Source organism: Ambystoma mexicanum, chromosome 9 (assembly GCF_040938575.1).
Source record: "Ambystoma mexicanum isolate Mex_15411 chromosome 9, UKY_AmexF1_1, whole genome shotgun sequence".
Taxonomy (NCBI): domain Eukaryota; kingdom Metazoa; phylum Chordata; class Amphibia; order Caudata; family Ambystomatidae; genus Ambystoma; species Ambystoma mexicanum.
In genome coordinates, this window is record NC_090931.1 from 434,800,425 (window position 1) to 434,820,104 (window position 19,680).

Here is a 19,680-nt window from a genome sequence, read left to right on the forward strand (position 1 = left end):
TGTAGCCCTCATTAAATAGTGAAAATGCCTCTTTTAGTGTTTGTAGAAATTGCCTAGGTGATTCGTCTGTCCCTGCTAACAATGCATAAGCCGCTTTTTTCACTTCCTGCACCGACTTGAAAGGTGAAAAGTACCCTTACTTCTTGTTAATAGTCATCTCATGATAACGTGCTGCTCATTTAAACTACGCAAAAAAACAGCATGTGCCTGATCCACCATCCAATGGAAGAAACTAATGTACTATTCTTTCAGAAAACTGTGTCTTGTACATCTGTATAACCTTATCAAAGTGCTTGTCTATTGATCCATCAGAATCCTTTTTAAAGGGACTTATGTTCTCCTTACGTGACTTCTTAACTTTGACTGGGTCATTAGCATTGCATTTTTTTGTGCAAGTCCATAACTCTGAGCACTTTGTGGCATCTACTCCTTTGTGCTGGTTTCTCTTCTATGCTTTCATTGAAAACCCTTCTTCTCTCCAGCTGTCTCAGACTCTCTGCCTCTCTATGCCAGCGCACAGTGCACCATCTCTTCTCGCTGACCCTGTGATGCCACCTCATGGCAGTAGTGTCTCTACTGTCCCGGCTCTCAGGTCTGGCTTAGGCTCAACAATTGACATATTTTAGCAGTTCATGATGATGTTACTGTAAAACTTGTCTTATTAAATATCTGTTTTGTACCTTAAACTGCCTCATTTTTGAATTCTACCTTTTTGTTTCACCGTAAAAGCTATTAATTTTAGATTACTCAGAAGGCTAAAAAAAGAGCAAAGTATTAATTTGCAAGACTTGCCCCTTATAGTTAGAGATTATTTTCAGACTTCCTTCGCTCTCGTACATTAAAAGAGTGATTTAATCTTCTAAGCACTGAACATCTTGAGACCACTGCCTAGTCCCTTTATGTAATGAGTCAATTTCTATTATGGCACCAGTCCTTTCCACCTTTACCTGTTCTATTTCTGTCTTTAATTGCTCAATGTGGTCTGTATACTCTTGCGCCCGTTTGTGTTTAACTTCCAATTCATTCTGCAATGTATCATATCAAAGTGGACTTGCTTGTAAATGTGTCAATTCATCCATCAACTCATTACATTTAATCTGCAACTGAGAAAATGTTATTCCCGTTCGCCTGAGGCACCTTGAGAGCTGACCCACCCCGTCACGTAACTATGCCAATTAATTTTTATACATTTCCATGGTTATGATCCCAAATATCCAATACCCTGGGTAGGATGAGCCAAAGCTTCGCACCCAACCAGATTATGCTGTCTTACTCAGATTTATCATCATCGCAATCAAACAGCCTCATCAGACACAAGTGCAACACAGAGGCCTCATCAAATAATGTATTCAGTGATTACCTTTCAATCTCTGCCAATATACACTTTCACCACAGAGCCGTAGTATTGGTAGACTACGTTCCTAGAGCAAAGAATTTGGATTCTGCGTAGTCACACAAGTTTGCTCTTCTGACATGTTGTACCCTGTCTATGCAAATCCCTCAACTTAGAATTCACTACAAGCACAGCACACTATTGACAAACACAATATTGACACGTCTGACTGATTAGCTAAAAGCTTCCCGCCAATGCACTAAATATGTAGGAAGAAATAGTCTGATTCGCCAGCCATGCCCTCCGGAGAGGGAAGTGAAAAGCCTTGCCGTAAAGTCGAGACAGATGAGAAGGGCTGCCTACCTCCCAAAGCCTGAGGGATACGGGTGAACACCTTGAAAACCACTTATGCCAGTTGAAGGTGAACACGTTTAAGAGGTTGTCTAAAATGTAATTGAAGTGGCCAGGCTAGAATTTGTAGACATCCATCCTTTGTGTACTACTTTTCCTTACGCCATTATACATATGGGCCTGCAAGTCCTAGCCTGCAAAGTGATGTGGTCCATAAGACTGTAGAAAGATGTGAAACACGGCATGGGGCCATCTGGTAACGAGGGTTGTTGTGAGCAAGAAAACATGGTTATTACTGGCGTTTTTCAAAATTACATGTGGAGGCTATCCCAAGTCAAAAAGGAGGCTCTTCCTGGAATCATTCTGGAGTCATCCGGTGAATCCACCCTAGAGTCATCCATGGCTAGTTCAGGAAGATCACCTGAAACCATCCTGAAGTATGTGTATAGGCTGAAATATATAAATGAGATGACTCTAGAATGATCACAGAAACGACGCCAGGATGAGTTCTGATTACTTCCAGTGATGATTTTATATTACTTCAGGATGGGTGGGGGATTACTCCGGGGGGGGGTTAGGGGACCTATGACAGCTTCAGGATGGGTGTGGGATTACTCCAAGGGGTGGGGGATCTCTCCTCTTGCTAACATGGCATCACAATTACAAATCACTGCGCTAAAATACACACTTTGAGTGACCTAAACAGAATCTGTGAAAAAGGTCTGACTGCAGAGTCACTTCACCCAATATGACAGAGCAGCTAACAATAGTTCGACCATTCACCACACCCAAGAAAACATGACAAAGCAACCAAACTCAGTTGTGGTGATGTTCCAATTCCATCGTTTTTAGACCGTAATCTGAATTATTGAGCAGGTGTGTATACTGTAACAAGGACACACTGTTGCGAAGACGTGGTGCTAGAGTTGAGCATGTCAAATTATATCTGTCCGACAAACCTTTTGTAGCAGACAGTGGACTGTTACTTGAAAGTCCAATATTCTGCAGTTGTTGCGCAGCTACATTGGGAAGTGCAACATTACACAGAGACATCTGCCGATTTTCTGCTGTCTCTTTCAATTGTCTCGGAGGAGTAACATATGCGGGTTCTGAGGCAGAATGAAGAACTCTAGCCATCCCTGCCAATAGACTACATTTGCCAGCTTTTGTGACCATAACGGAACAGCCATAGTTTGGTAATAGTCAGTTTTCACCCATCAGTTTTTACAATAGAATTCTCTTTTCTTTGTTTTTTTTCACTACATCTTCTTGTAGTTCACGCTCAGCACTTCTCAGGTTCCACCAGCAGCTGCTTTTTCTCCTCTGCCTTTCTTGTTAAAGCCTGAATTAGTCCATCTGCATCACTATAGGTTTTAATTAATTTGCAAATGTTTTCGGTGTCTTAATACATTGCTTCTTTGCTGCAGGTATGAAAAGGGCCAGTTAAAACTTCAAAATGTGAATATCAATACAACAGACGTTTTGAGCTGTACAATGGGGTAAGTGACTTCCCTTAAGCGCAATCCTATCGGTTCCCTTGGTTACATTTTTAATTATTCTTGTGCTCCCTGGCACTTTCTCTTCCTCCCCATGCAGCTACCTACATCTTAGTCTAGCTGCACACATACTCTGACCTGGACTACAATCCCAGAGGGTGTTTTAACCAAAAGCGCTTTGAGATCATACCAATGGTAAAAGGCGCTCTACAAATTCCCAAAACATAAGAGAAATCATGCAGACCCAGCTATACTTTAGAGTTACTCTAGAGGAAAGAGATGCTGTAAAAGAGTGGTGAGCATTGTGCAGTGCTCATCTAAATGTGGTGGGGGGGGGAGGGAATGCCTCCCCGTAGGGACTTCAGATGTACCCTCCACCCCTAAACATCCAATAGATGGACAAAAAAAACAAATTGCCATTGCTTACCTGCTGACTTGGCACTACTGCTTTGAAATCCCTTTGTATTCCTTCATCAAGGCCCTCTAACAGTCATTGACAATTAACTTCACCAGGAATTGCCAAAGGCTCAAGAGAATTGTCGGAATCAAAAGAAAATCACATTACAAGTGCCATGATTTGAATTATTGCCTAAAAAGAAGAAGAAAAGTACATTTAGTATGCGCCAAATATCTGTGAAACTTATCTGTACACAAAACCATTAATTTACAGTGGGCTGGCTATGGATGCGCAAGCAGAGTCTCCCTATGCGCAAGCAGTCTCCCTATGCGTGAGCATCTCTTGTCTCTTGGTGCTCGCTAACGTCCTCCAAGAATTTCTTCCATGGTGGCAAATAGTTGCATCTGTTCGCTAATAAAAGTAGAGTTGGGTGTTCTGGAGAGGCACTATGTTCTTAACTGCAAAGCTTTTGTACCTAAAATGCTGCAGAATAATTGTGTGTGTCTCCTTTAAAAGACAAGCACCAGTTTCTTAAATGTAAATATCAACATTAGAGAGTCCCAGCTTACTGACAGCAACATGTACAGGAAATGACAGGGGCCGATAATAAAAAGATATGCAGGGACAGAACCCATGACCAAAGTGATCTTTACTGGTGGGGGAAGGGAACAAAACGTAAATATTGGACCTTAACAGGCAGGCCTTTGCTATTATGAGCCAGGCACTATACTCCGACGGGTCAGAAGCCCGCAATAAGCATTGCTACTGTGCTATGAATTATGATCTACAGCTGAAATAGTACAGCGCTCATGAGCAGTGGAAAAATCCTGCAAAAAATGTAATCACACCATGGGTACATTTTACAGAGGCCTGGTTTCTCACACATGCGCCCTAGGCTGATACACGTAGATAGCTTATTACTGAGGGTCAGGTGCACCTATTTGAGGAAGGCATGGACCCATCCATGTGAACATTGTGGGGGCATTGAAACAGCAACAGCGTTAAAGCCACATTGGAGCAGCCAGTAGGTGCATTTATTCCCCTATTTGGCGACGGCTTGAAAGCGATCAGGTGTGGAACTAGCGAAGGAATCGCCCTGTCCACGAAAAGGGGGCCTCTGTATGCTGAACAGCTAGGATGCCCTAAGGCAGTGGTCTTAAACTGAGGGGGCCCATAGCTCCTTAAAATAGGATTATGGTGACCGTTAGGAAACATAAGCATTAAATAGAAATTCTAAGCATGGGGACAGAAACTATATTTTTACTCGGGGTGGGAGGCTCAGCATAAGGTCTGAAGACCATTGCCTTAAGGGAATAAAGTGGCCTCTGACTTTCAAATAGAAAAGCAATTAATAGCACTCCTTTTACACCCAGGTCGGAAAACTATAACGCCAGTCCTCTGACACACGGCTGGTGAAAAATCCAGAAAAAGAAAATAGCTCCAAGCTCCACACAATTTAATAAGAATGAACTGGTTCCCAGCATTAGCGACAAAAATAAAATCATAAAAACCATTCACCCCAGATCATAAACAATGTTCAAAAAAGATATTTTCAAAAGAATGACCTAGTGATCCACAACTAGCCATGGCAATCATTCAATAAATAAGTTAAAGTTTACAGGCAAACTAATTGCTGAAGTGCAATGGTTGGAAAAAACAAACTGCATTGAAGGGGCAATTAAAAACTCTTCGGGATCCTTATCAACATATACAGAATGGGACAGAAGTATAGCTAGAACATGCATTAATCTAGAGTCCCTGAAACTTACTATTTATTAAATCATGTAGCGATTTCCCCGAAGTGTTGAGCATAAACTAAAGGTAGCTAGAGGAAATCATGAGTCATGGAGGGAATTAGAACACTGCCCCGCACCCAAACCTGGCACAACTTCACCCTGTGAACTGGGGTAAACATGTTCTTTAAAATAAATGGCATAAAAGCAATACAACAGCCCTGCCTCACGGGTATAGCATCCGTAACTTGAGCATTGAGAAAATTATATTCATAAGCATTACAATACAAAAGTACAGTCTTTGAATGCCAGACAGTGCTTTTATGGGGGGGCAGCTTTACAGAACCTCTTTTGGGGTACTTTGACCTAGAACTACAGAGTACCTATCCTGTACACATTTCACAAATCTCACACTGATGCATATACTGTAAACAATCTTCCCCAGCTTGAACAGGGGAGGGGGGAGAATGGGTGGGTGGGGGAAGACAGTCAAGACTCAATGCAAATCTCGTTCAGTTGCTGGACAATTAATTGATGCCATTTAGATGGCGGGGTTCTGCATTTTTACTTTTTTTTTTTTTTAAATTGTTTGGTGTTCAATGACTCCAGTGAAACAATGAACAGGCCACAAGAAGCGTTAAAAGAAATAAAAAGATGGGTGTATCCGTCCACTGTTCGTTAGAGAAGCCTTTTTTTCTCCCTTCTTAATGAGCTTGGATGGGTAATGTCTGCAACCATTCTCTGTGCGCAGAAACACACCACCAAACCTAATTTGGAGCTTTTGCAGAGTAAAGCCAAAAGGGCCCTGTGCCACCAGTAGCAGGAAGGCAGTAATCAAACAGCGCATTCATGAGGGTATTTCAACCATCCGTGGCCCGAGACTGCACCTGACAGTGTGTGTAGCACATGCCATACCAGACAGCAGCTCAAACAGTTTGCCACACAACTTAGCCAGCCTTCATGCCAGTCAAACAAAACAGTGCCTCTTGGCACCCTGATTCAGAATGAAGCAATATTGAAGAGGCTGCGAAGGTCGCACACGCTTCCCACATCAACAATCCTCAGACAAGGGAAATCAATGCCAGCGGGCATCCGTGCCCCAGCATGCAGCTGCCTGGGCAACTTATTGAAAATTACAAGCATTACGCCACTGTGCCCTTTATATACACAAGAGACACATTCTCACAGGGACTACGCGACACTGCAATGTTGTTAAGCAGGCGACCAAGTCAAATCTTGAGTATTGCTGGTCCTGTGTGATTTTCCTTCACAGTAAAGCACTGGAACGATTTGCTCGTACTCACTGAAGGTGCCGTCATGTATATGAGTTGTATATGCACGTACCGTAAACATAGCAACATCGCACACAAGAGCACTGCAAGCCCATGGATGATGGAACACTTCAAAAAGTAAAAAAGCAACCAGGGATTTTGCAAAGATTTGTTTAGTACATCAAGCTTCCGCCATTCATGCCGGCACGTGCACCGTCACCTAGGGACCGGGGAGGGTCGAAAAAGCTCTTTCAAACTAGCAATCAAAATATATGAACATAACAATGATAACAAAGTTTTACACCTTTAAAAATATTGATAACTTAGCCACTCAGTGGTCTTCAAACTTATTTGATCCAGATCCCCCTAACCCCCAAGAAAAATGTGCCTGGCTTGGGCACCCCTATCCACATGGACTGCAAAAACGTGTATCGGTTATCGCGCGTTGGTGTAGAATAGTGCCCCAATGGAGGCCTCACTAAATACTCAAAATCATTGCTTGCAATAACTCAAATTAGAGGACAAACATTTGCAAACACAGTATTCTGAATATTTTGCTACAATACAGAGGACTTGACTTAAAATAGTGTTGGATATTTATTTCCCACAAAACAGACAATATTGCTGTCCTACAATAACGTTTAACATGCAACTGATGTAATTAAGTACAACATCTTTGAGATTACTATCAATGCAGTCACTTGCACGTTGGACAGTGGCATATTGGAGAACTGGTTGTGAAGGATGGGCCTCTCGCTTCAACAGCCAGCCTGTCACTATTGCGAACCGCAGGTTTTCTTCCACTGATATTTAGACTTTAGGGCTGCAATTGCTGAGAATCCATTCTCACTAATGTACGAAGTGCAGAAAGGTAACAGTAGATGGACTGCACATTTGGATAAAGTTGAAACTCTGCAGGCACAGTTTGCCAAAATCTACCTAAAGCCATTTTTTTTAATTTCTCCATTAGTTCCTCCTGAGGTGTATTGGGAGGTGGCCCCTACATCTGCTAGGAAAGTCAGGACCACCCAGTCATTGACGTTACAATTGTCCTCTGGAAAGTACTTTGAGACTGGTTCTGAGATGGTTTCCTATTAGTTCAGCCAACACGTTAAAGATCATAACGTCTCCTCAAGAGCATCTGCTAACAATGGAAACACATCGGTAATGCAGACGCCAACCCTCCTCCGCCAAAGCTCCAGCTTCTTCTTGCATGTAGATATGTTTGCGTTCATAGCAAATGATGTGGTTTCTGCGCCTTGCAGGGAGCAGTTTAGAAAATTTAGATTTTCAAAGACATCGCCAAGTTAAGCTAACCCTACAAGCCAACGTGAATCACAGGCTCTTCTTTTATCTGGTCCCAACCCAGGAGAAAGTGTCTCACTTTGTTCCAGAATTCTGAACCTTCCCCTGGAGTGCCACCGGACCTCTGTGTGAAACAAAGCATCATCTCCAGCTCCCACTTCTGCACATATTGTGGCAAACGGATGCTTGTGGGGTGCATCTTAATAAAATGTAGAATCTTTACAACAGAAGTCCGCACCTCAGAGTTCATTCCCCATATTTCGCACAAAGCTTCCCGGTGTATCATGTAGTGTGTCCACAATATATGTGGAGATACTGCCAACACTAAGCTTTTAACTCAGTTCTAGCACCACACATTGAAGGAGCACCATCACAAGCCTCGCACTTTAGGCAGTGGGAATTTAAGAAGTTGTCAATGTCAAAGACTTCAGATGCAGTTGCTCTGCTCTGAATTGGTTTATAAAATAAATCCTCCAATATTTCTTTTCAATGGCAGTACCTCACATAAGCAATCAAATAAGATTCTTTTGAAATGTTAGTGGCCTCATCCAACTTTAGGGCAAACTGACCGTTTCAAGCGAGATATCAATTCTGTACTCATATGAGGCCAGGTTAGTGACGTGGCGGAAAAATTGTGGTGTCAGCCATAGGGATACTTTTGCATTTCTCTACTGCACTGTCAATAAGCATTACCTGGTTGGCAGCAAGACTGGCAGAACCACTTTTTCAGCATCTGTAAAAGGCTTTTAGTTTTTGCCCAGATTGGAAGTTTACCACATTGTGTACTAAACATTTGCAGGTAATAAGGACACATTTTTAAATGTGTCTTTTTGCTTTTTATGCCTTGCAGCTGCGTTACAAGCATACTTTGTTTCGCAATGCTCCCTTAATTTCATTTGCTAATGTAGTGCCACAAACTACACACTGCGGCTTCACTTCTCCTGCAAATACGATCCATATGAACCCAAAGACCAAATAAGAGACATATTTCTGTGTTTTTGCACTTCTTTCGTCTGTGTCCACCTCTCCTGCTTTTCGTTTGAGATTCTACAATCTTTGGGCACTAGGAAACAATCCGGTTCTATGTGATATTCCCGCATTTTAAAGCCGGAACACAAAGACTGTTTCTTTTCACCGGTTTTTGTATTGGTTTTAAAATTCGGTAATATCACATACTGCCCCCCCTCCTTCCACTCCCCCTCATTCACTCGTTGGGGGAGGAGAGGTTGAAAGAGGAGGTATTTAACCCTCCCGAACCAACACACTTCCCCCTTCCCACATCAACACACGCATCCTCCACACACATACCTAGAGACAGACACACACAAACTCACGTCTGCCTCCTGCAATGACTCCGCTAGGAGGCTCAGAGCCTGTCATCCAAACTTGTGCGCGGTAGGGGTTTCACAAGTATGACAGTTTGATTGAGAAGACCTTAGTACCAACGATCCTGAATCTGTGAAAACATTGCAAACTCTATATCACGCAAAACTTAACTGCCTAAAATAATAATGCCAACACCACATGCAAAGATTTCAAATTAACCTTGTGGAAAGCTTGTGAGAGAAAAAAAAGCCCCTTGGAAAATGGGTCATTAACACTGGTTGGATCAAAAAGATTTTTCAAAACACCACATCGATGCAAGTTTCACAAGATTCCTTGTTCAGTTTGTGTGCTCCTTGGCTAGGCCTCAGTTTGGCGCAAAAACCACACCTGGATGCGCATTGCTCGGGGCTGATATAAACCTTCAGCACTTCTACTCAAGAAGTCCTTACTTGGCTGCGTGACTGGGTAAAGTGCTTCACTGGATTTTTCTTGCTGGGACAAAGGTGGTTAGGTTGATAGACCGACCGACGCTTGGAGCGATGCTGATGCAATGAAAACAACAGTTAGTCAAGGATATATTGGTCTACCTGAGACTTCAAAATTAAAATTAGACGAGCAGGAGCTAAAACCAGCACTTGGGTGCTAGGCATCAGCTAGTAAGCAGGACCCAACGCTGGGAAGCCAGGAGAGAGTACACAGTGCTCTGTAAACGCAACTCCCACATGAGACGTGAACTTTCAGTACCGCCCCAAACTGGGCATGAGAAAGGAACAGCCTCAAAAAATAAGTTTGAAATCCCCCGATTGAGACTCCCAACGACCTTTAAAACTACTCCACCTACACCCACAACAAAACAGTTTTTAGAAAATGCATCCTTACCTCCAGCAAGCCCTACTACAGATTTAAGATTTAGATTATGCCACTCTGCTGGGGACTTTGCTGTCCTAAATGGGATGATAGAGCCACTAATTTGTGTTCCTGCAATTGAAAAAGTAAAATTAAAAAATATTTTAGACATACCCTTAACAATATTTGCACACTACACTCATCCTCCCCCTCACACAAGAGGGACCTAGGGTGCAGAGTCCTACCAGGAAATCTCCAAAGTTCCCTCTAGGCCAGTCCACCCCAGATGGCAGAGAGAACATAGAGCAGTCATAGCACATACTTGAAAACATGACTCCTACTCGTTCACGGAGCCAAAAAATGATAGAGACCGAGAGAAAGAGCATCAGCTTGTTTATTGTACCCTTTCTATTCCCTGCATAGAATAGTTGAGAAGTCCAGCATACTGGCATTCCAATCATTTATCTATGTACCTTACATAAAAGCATACTGGCATTCCAATCATTTATTTATGTACCTGCATAAAAATCGGAGACGGTAGTGCTTAACCCACCAAGCTAACTTTCAGAAACATTGAGTAATAGCCATTTAGCTTTTACTGCAGTTCGGTGACAGTGCTGAAGTAGCAGCAGACTCTGCTGCGGCTGCCGGGCCAGACACGAGGGCCCCTGGCTTATCTGCAACATATGGTGTCCCATGCAGGCAAAGGCCTGGCACCCACAGAAGGAAGATGTAGATGAATTCCACTTTAAATCACTTCTATGGCAGCGGTAAACCAAAAGTACTGTTGTTAACGCAGTCATTTTTAGTACAGCAAGGGATGCATAGATTCGCTCTATAGTAGATGTGTACCAGGGTAGCTCAGCAGGTTGACAGACCGCTGCTGAGATGTTACATATGCAAAACTTGTTAATCAAATTTACTTTTTGCAATTACTTATAAAAAAGGAAGTGCTATAAAATGTGTTTGGCCAGGGTATGGGTTGGGCAACAGGTTGTGGTATTTCTGCCTCTGTAGTGAAAATCAATAGTTGGCATCCATGAACCCAGTTTAATTTCCTAATAACTGTCAACACAACAGAAACATTTATTTGTAATTAACCAGTATAACAAACATAACATCTTTATAAATATAACGTGATAAAACGGTATTGTACGAAATTACAGAGGGCAAAAAGTCATAAGCCCAAAAGTCTGCGCCCTATTTTTTCCGATATACACACACACACACACACGGGAAATTAAAAAATAAATTTAAAAAAAAAACAGACTTTTGGGACTGACTTTTGGATTTGGTGATTTCACGTAGATCTGATAAAACACAAAGCAAGGGGCAAACAAAAGATAGAGTACTGATGTGGTGCTCTGGAAAAGAAAACACACACACACATTATATATACATATATATACACATATACACACACACACACACGTGTAAAATCACACTTGAACAACAAAGATGTGCCACCCCCCATATTGAATACCTCTGCCTACAGTATGGCTAGTTTAAAAGTGAAATACTCCATTGTTATCTTGTTGGCAAGGCTGCGTAGGCGTCTACATTTTCTCTGTATACTAGAATAGTATACATGAACATGCAGGCATCCAGTCAGTGAGACAGCACAGAGAAATGAAGGAACGCTGTCATATACAGGCGGATAGCGGAAGAAATGGGGAGAGAAGGGGTTGGGGGGGCAAATACATCTTGTGGTGCAGACTCTGGCTGGTACTGACTGGCAGCACGCGTTGAAGTTAGGTACATCTCCCTGCAAGGTTCAAATCAGAACCACTCACCTCTTAACTGCAGTAATACAGAAATCATGGCAAAGAACTTCATGCCTTAGCGCTCCCGCCCCCTGCCATCGAGGCCGCTCCTCTCCATCCAGTAACCCAGCACTCGTTCCCCGCTCCGGTAACAGTCATAGGTATCACCCCTAGCGCAGGAGGGCTCGGCAGCCCCGGAGGCATCCAAGCCCGATTAACCCTGTGCTGCAGTGCTGAAAAAGAAGCAAGCAAGCATGCTGTTGTTGTAACAATGGGATTGACATGGGACTTATTTCCAACTGGGCGAGTTCATTGCTCTTCAGTGAAAGCCATGTTGCGCGACAAGGGTGAAGAAACACGGGGTATATACACTGTACAGTTTTATAGAAAGCCTGTGAATACAGCTAAAGGCCACTGCCACTTGGAGATGAAAAACATGCAACTACGTTTACACTTTGCAAAAAACATAACTGCCTTGAAATTCCCTTGGGTGTTCCCTGCCCGGCCATAAATCCCTTCTGTTTGGGGGACGGGGATGGGACTACTACTTACAAGCCAAGAAGACACACAAAGACTGTTGCTAAAATCAAAACGGGAAAAAGCCAACCCACCGGCACCTACATATACCTGGCGCTTCGAAACACTAAGCGTCTTATAAATAAAAATCACAAAATAAATACCTACCCGTGTACGGCATTGAGTACTCATTCCTCCATGATTCTCTTTCTAAGCACGTAGACGTCACGTCTTACGTAAAAACATCACGACGACTTAACGGCATTTCAGAAATACGTGAAATACATCATGAACCCTTAAAGGCGTTTTAGCAAGTATCGGCAAACCTTTAAACAAACAATGCTATCGGACCGCATAGGGACTTTAAATGTGTGTTTCAATTGATAATGAAAGCAACATAGGTTCGCTGCTTTTCAATTTCCAGACAGCATCAGGTGAGTGCACGCGATCCAGCTCTTGTGTTTAATTGTGTATGCATATCTTTTAGCATCCATTAATTTAGATCGTTCTCATCCCTTTGTTGTTGTATTGGTAAGAGGAGCCCCTTTTCAACCTCTGGAAATGCACGTTTAAGTAAGAGGCTGAAGCTGTAATTCGTTGCATTGTGTTTATCAAATGTTGTAATTAAAATTTTAAGTACGTGCCCAGGACAGTTTCTAGCCAACTTGGTGCCAAGGGCGAAACATTAGAATGCGCCCTCCACCGACTGGCACACATCACTCCCAAACTACACCTCTGTGTCGTGCGACAAAACCACTATCTAGCTATAAATAATTGCTATATAAATGAAGCTGATTTAATTGCATTGTAATTCAAGTACTTTACGAAAAAAATATAATCGGAGGTCAAAGTGGCAGGGAACTAAAGGGCACGACATTCCCTTACTTCTCAGGGAAACCAGACATAGTTCCCTTCCTTTGTTACCTGGATTACCGTTCCAGGACAGTAGGCAAGACCACTTTAAAAAAAAGAAAATAACAGTACCCCTGCTGGGGATTTTAACCTGTGCTCTGCGTTCACAATCCTGTGTGCTATCTCGCAAATTCTGGCTAAGGGTTGTTTATTTAAATGGACTGCTTGTAGATGAAGCCTTTTCCCATGCAGTCAAACAGTAATCTGACAATTGTAGGCACAAGGTGCTTGTGTAGGCACAGAGGTGTTTGCAGGCAATGAGAGGGGCTTATCAGTGGTACATGACCTTTAAGAGTTGTGAATGATGGGGCAAGGGGAGGCTACATAAAGCTGCATGCTGAGGGGGCAATGACTTTATGGTGGTCATTCAAATGTATATTCTTTCACTGCATTTTATTTAGTCTTGTGAGAACTTTTGTAAATCACAGCTTTTTGGGGTGGAGGGAAGGGAAGGAAGAACCCAGGTAGGAGGTTTGAATTGAGGGGGTGGCGGGTGACTGAAGGGAGCAGAAAAAGGGGTGGGGCATAAAAGGGGGCAAGGCAAAGTAACATCGTTCCACTACTTGTATTTTTTATACACTTCGACCACTGAATCTAATGTGAAAACATAGCTGTTGCTGCTCAAGTAAATGTTTTTTCTGTCATCTTCTCTTAGGAAAGGCCTTGACTGAATGCAGTTTGAAACTGTTCATACTGGCACACTTTTTAGTGTGAGCAGCCTGCCCGGGTCTGAGGGCCCACTGGCCCTGTGTTGCAGGTGTTCTGTTCCTACCACCTCAATTGTATTTCACAAAGGGCAATACTAGACTAACCATATGAATTATTTTCTGATAGAAGGTTATTATTCCAAGATAGACAGTCTGGTACACTCTTATTGCACTCTTTCTAAATACCTCTTTGAGAGTGGAAAAGGGAACAAATGGCACCAACGAGGGTTCCTGTATGCTTTGCATTAAATCACAGAGCATTTCAGGAATTAATCAGTGATCAGAGATCTCTCTATTTGATAAACAAGTGAGTGATACAAGGATGGTACGTGTGAATCTCTAAATTCATAACAGACGCATGGGTTGGTGCTTACATCACGGTCCACAACACTCACCCTAACATTAAAATGTTTGTAACCATGAACCACACATACTTATTCGAACAGCTTACATTTTTGGATGTGAGTATAACATTGCAGGAGCATCAGCCACTCAAATGCGGTACAAAGACTCTTTTGCTACTTGTTTCTGGTGAATTTTAGATGAAGAAGGGCTGGGTCTCAGTGTTAGCGTGCCAAACTGCCAATACAGAAACATCTTTAGGGAATTATATCTATAGACGGGAAAGGATACCCTACAAGAGACACCCAATAAACAATGCACAAAAAGGATATACTGAAAGGATTGTACCTCTTACAAACTTTAGCTTGACCAGTAATAAGCTGATGAAGCGTTTTAAACAAAACCAGCTTCTAATGCATTGTAAAGATCAACAGTTCCTCAGCTACTACATCCTAATCATTACGCAGGCCTTGTTGGTTTTTTCTGCAAAAAAATATGCTTTATCTAACAGAGCTGGCATTAGCATCTCTTATTAGTGCTTACTGCAGCTAGTGAAAATCATGGTGTGGCAGTGTAGAAAGGGTGTTTGGCCTAGTGGATGTACAATTTGAGGCAACTTGTTTGATTGCTTTATGTGTTTAAGTGTGGGCACAGTATGGTATACTCAGCAGAGCCACATACACAAAACGTTCCGGGCATATGTGCTTTTACATATGGGAGCACCACATAGATGCCATTTACCAACAGGGTGGTGACATGTGCAGCGCACAGACCATTGCTGCACACAGCTTTGCATTCATTTGCCATGGACTACTGTCTGCATGCTGACACATAATGTACCCTGCTTTACAAATTAAGGTACCCAGTCACATTGAGGTGCCATCTGGTGTGCGCACTAGTCAGTGGTTGGCTTACTTAAAAAATTAAAAGACCTTTGATGCAGAGCGGGTGCATTTAGTCCATATCCCAAAGCAGCCATTAAACTGTTGAAGCAGCACTTAACCTTCCTGGGGATTTGCCATATGTAACTAAAAAGTAATATACAAAAAAAGTGTTGGTGTGTCAGCTAAAGAGACATGAAAATTAAGAAAATAGTTTAACAACTTTTTCTGTGTGGCAAGTTAATTTTCTCTGCAGAATGCATAGGTTTGGTCAGCTAACATACTTGTTCTGTCCTCCTGAATAGAAATGCCCCATGTTCCATTCTTAACACTGAAATGATAAGCGCAAACTGTGTAAAAACAATGGCTTGTTAAATGAGCAATCATTTATACTTCAAAGGTTGTCAACACAAAGAATGAGGGGCACAGGGTGTGTGACTTCAGAGCATCTCACATGCTGCGTTTGGAATTTGCATCCCTTTGTTTGCATATTACGAGCGCATCACAGTAATCTACAAGTCAACAGAGAGCTGCCAGCCGGGTGGGCCTCTTCCTGCACCCTCCTCCTGAGCTATTTAGCTCTGGGCCGGGTCAAAACAATTGTCCTGTACGCGACTTTCTAAACATCTGGTTTTGAAATTACACAGGGCAGCCTAGACACAGTAGCTGCTCCGAAGCTCATTCACGGTACAGTTCAGGCTCTTGAATGCTCGCAGACGCAGTAACTGCTGTGCATCTACTACATAGACCGTGGTCTGGTGTGACATATATATCCATTGAGCTAAGTCACACATTCCACAATGCCACTTAGTAGCCATTGCTGGAAGTTCACCTACACTTCTGAGCCACAACAGCAAGGCATTGTGGCTATGCAAATTGGCTCAAATGCAAACCTGCTGTTGTGGCTGAGAACTGGAGGTGAACTTGATGGCTACTAGGTGGCGTTGTGTAATGTGTGATTTTCCTATTTTCACAGTTCAGGTGAGGTTTTTTTCCAAACCTTTTTAAACCCACCATAACTTGTGTGTGTGTACGTGTACCCCCCCCCCCACACACACACACACACACATATATCTGTGCTGGCTAATGATTGCAGAAGTGTACTGTCTGCAGTTCAGTGCCTACTCTGAATGTAATGATTAGCCAGGGCTATGGTTGCAGATCCAGTACTTTTCTCTGGGTCTAATGAGCCTTTTGTGGATAATGACGGCAGGCACAGTGTCTGTTCCAGGTCTAATGGCTGCAGATACAGAAAACACCCGATGAATATCAGCAGACACCACCTTCTTTAGCGCCAATGGTAAAGTCCCATCACATCCTATGGCTGGAGCAAATGAGTGCAGACACAATACCTGCTCTGGAGCTAATAACATTCGATACAGTACGTACCTGCTCATGAGCTACATCTGACAATACCTGCCCTGGGGCAAATAATTACAGACACAGTACCGGATCTGGGATTCCGATTCCAGCCACAGTACCTGCCCTGGAACGAATTACGTTTGATACAGTACCTGCTAATCCGTTACATATGACAGAATACCCGAATGATGGCATGCACAGTACATACTCTGGGGCTAACGATTCCAGTCACAGCACCGGCTCTGGAGCTAATGGTATGTAACACAATACCTGCTCATGAGCAAATCTGGGGTTAAATCTGGGGTTAATGACTGCAGCAACAGTAAAAAACCCACGCATTCCTTCTCGTGTGTCCTTTCCCATTCCTAATTCCGCTCTGACACCTCGAATGCAACCTCTGAAATGAACACACAGCGTAAAGAAGTGATCAGTAGGGATAAACCATCGTACCACGATTTTCAAAACACGTTTGGTGTAACTGATGGGATGCTCATTCACTTCACTTGCACCGCCAAAAAGCTGGTGAACCGTGCACAAAGGACATTGTAATGTGTGCATCATAGTTGAGGTGCTCTTTTCCCCCCAAATGCACAACCGCGGAAAGCAGAGGGTGGAAAGGGGGTTCTGGGCATTTTCAAGTAAATCCCTATTTTCAAACGAGGTGCACTTTTCAAAGCAAAGGGGGGGAAAAACATTTCCTTCTGCCTTTTTGGAACAGGTTTACGGGGATATAAAATGTATGGGAAGGTCACCTTTGATCCTCTCGTGCAATGAGTGAGTGAATTCTGTGTGTGAATAAGCGAGTGACTGTTGAGTCAAAGAATGGGTATGTGGGTGTGTTTGTGATGGGCCAGGGAGCTGATTTTGACTGGTGAGGGCAGCACAGTAACTATGCACTTTAAAACATGTTGTTTTATTTTATTGCCATTTTCAACAGTAAGTACATGTGTAACCCAACAATCCACCCAGTCCTGCCACTCCCCCCCTGAGTCCATAAACTCTGTAGATGGCTCCCGGTCCCAAGTTTCTGTGAGTGGCCAGCTCTCTCGCCAGCCGTTGTACGGGCCCCTGCACCATTTGAGAACCCGCCCTCCCATAGTCCTGGTCTCCACATGAAACACGTCCTCCCAAAGTGGAGCGAGTACTCTCACCAGCCCCAGCAATCTCATTTTCCTCGGGCACCATGCGGCCAGCGAGTCCCGCTGCAGGTGATGCAGGAAAATGTCCCAGTCTGAGAGAAACCTTTTAGTGTTCCCCTTGAATCAAATAGGCCACCCACTCCAGTGTCACAAAGGTCCAGATTTTACTAACACATTAGTGTTCTGTGGGGGCAGCTTTTTGTTTCCATTTGTGTGCCACTACAAGCATTGCTGCCGCTGTCAGGATTGTGTGTCTTTCTTTGAGCTTTTGAGGGTAGATTTTCCAGAACCCCGCCTATTCCCAGGATGGCCATCCCTATGATGTCCGGCATTTGACTCCCAAAAATAGTATTCATTGCTGCATGGATCATGTCCCAATAAGGCTGTAGGACTGGGCATTCCCACCAGATATGCTCCCACAATCCCAGTTTCCCATATCCCCTCAAGCAGAGCGCTGACGTAGTTGGGTAGAATTTGTCGTTTTTCTTGGGTCAGAGGCCATTGGACAATTATCTTAACCAACATCTCGTGAATCTGGACAGCTTGCGTGAGCTTTGGGATATCTGTCCATAACTGAGTCCAAAGTCCCCTCTCCAGATGCTGCCCCACTGCAGTTTACCACTACTCCCATATAGCACCATGATTGGCTCCTTGCCCCTTCTGCTATAATCCCATATAACGCTCCTACCAAATGCCTGTCCCCGTGTCCATCGTTAGGAACCGTTCAAAAGGCGTGAGATCCCTGGTGGGCGCTGACCTGACCTTTGGGTTCGTAATCCAGTGCCTCAGTTGAGAGCAGTGATACCTCTCCCCCCTCATCTAGCCTGAAGTCCTGCTTGCACTGTGCAAAGGATTTAATGTCCTGACCAGAGAACATGCCATGTAGTTTGCAGCAGCCTGCCGCCTCCCACCCATTGAAGGCACACCTTTTCATACATGGTATGAACTGGTGATTCCTAAACAACAATGTCAGTGGGGAGGGGAAGGTGGTCAAGTTCACCCTCCGCACCAGCTCATCCCATGAGCCCCCCACTAGTGCCCCTATCCTGCTACGGTACATATTTGTAGTTCTATCCCTCCTGGGCCGCCACAACACCTTGTCCAGTGGCAAGCCCACTGCTGCTTTGTCCATTCGACACCAGACCGTCCCGCGATCGCCCTGAACCAATCCCTTATCACTCGTGATTTGAGCTGCAAGGAAATGGAGGCAGATGTTTGGCACACTCGGCCCTCCTTTGCTTCTGGTAGACATTAGCATCTGCATAGCTACCCTTGGTCTCTGGCGGTTCCAACTAAATGACCACACATGTTTTTGAAGGGTCGTGAAGAAAACTTGGGGAACCCCCACTGGCAGGGCTGTGAAATATAGCACAGGATCTTTGGCAAAATCACCATTTTGAGGGCATTTATCCTCCCCATCCATGATGTTGATAAGAACATCCATTCCGCCAGCAGCCGGTGCAGTTTTCTCGCTAAACAGCAGGTAGGTAGAACAGTAAAGAGCACCCAGACAACCAGTAATCTTCACCCCCAAATATCTAATGCTGGTTTCTGCTCATCTGTAGGGTACTATACCCTGCAATTCCTGAACCTTTTCTGAGGGGGCGGTCACGTTTATTAACTCTAACTTGTGGGCATTTTATTTTTAACCGGCCACCTCCACAAAGAGAAATCGTCCCTGCCAGATCCCTGGAAATTAGGTTTCAGGTTCTGTGATCAAACGCTGCGACTCTATCCTCCTCACCCACAAAAGGAATCCCCCTAATATCTTGGAAGGCCCTAATGCTGGCAAAGAGCATCTCCTGGTGGATGGCGTATAAGAGCGGGCAACCCTGCTTAGTGCCTTGTGAGACCCTGATCCTCTGGGAAAGTCGCCAGTTGATTGCCAGGTGCAAGGAGGGAGTTTGGTAGTTAGCTCTTACTATTGAAAGGAATTGAGAACCAAATCCTATAATCTCCATGGTATAGAAGAGGAATGGCCATTCGACCCGGTTGAATGC

The 19,680-nt window shown here is 43.7% G+C and overlaps 1 protein-coding gene and 1 long non-coding RNA gene across 4 annotated transcripts in view; one reads left to right on the top strand and one right to left on the bottom strand.

Moving 5' to 3' along the window:
• Nucleotides 1-1,331: 1,331 nt before the first annotated feature.
• Nucleotides 1,332-12,636, bottom strand: LOC138488141 (uncharacterized). The gene is made up of 5 exons (XR_011274593.1): nucleotides 12,506-12,636; nucleotides 11,852-12,054; nucleotides 10,092-10,190; nucleotides 3,608-3,769; nucleotides 1,332-3,105 (listed from the first exon to the last, which is right to left on the bottom strand). It is a non-coding gene; the product is annotated as an uncharacterized lncRNA (long non-coding RNA).
• A 32-nt stretch (nucleotides 12,637-12,668) lies between these two features.
• The window catches only part of RASL10B (RAS like family 10 member B), a 654,925-nt gene continuing 647,913 nt past the window's right edge, over nucleotides 12,669-19,680 (top strand). For all 3 annotated transcript variants that reach the window (XM_069614917.1, XM_069614920.1, XM_069614919.1), the window contains exon 1: nucleotides 12,669-12,771. The gene's annotated coding sequence lies outside the window, so the exon portion shown is untranslated. The remainder of the gene's footprint in view (nucleotides 12,772-19,680) is intronic.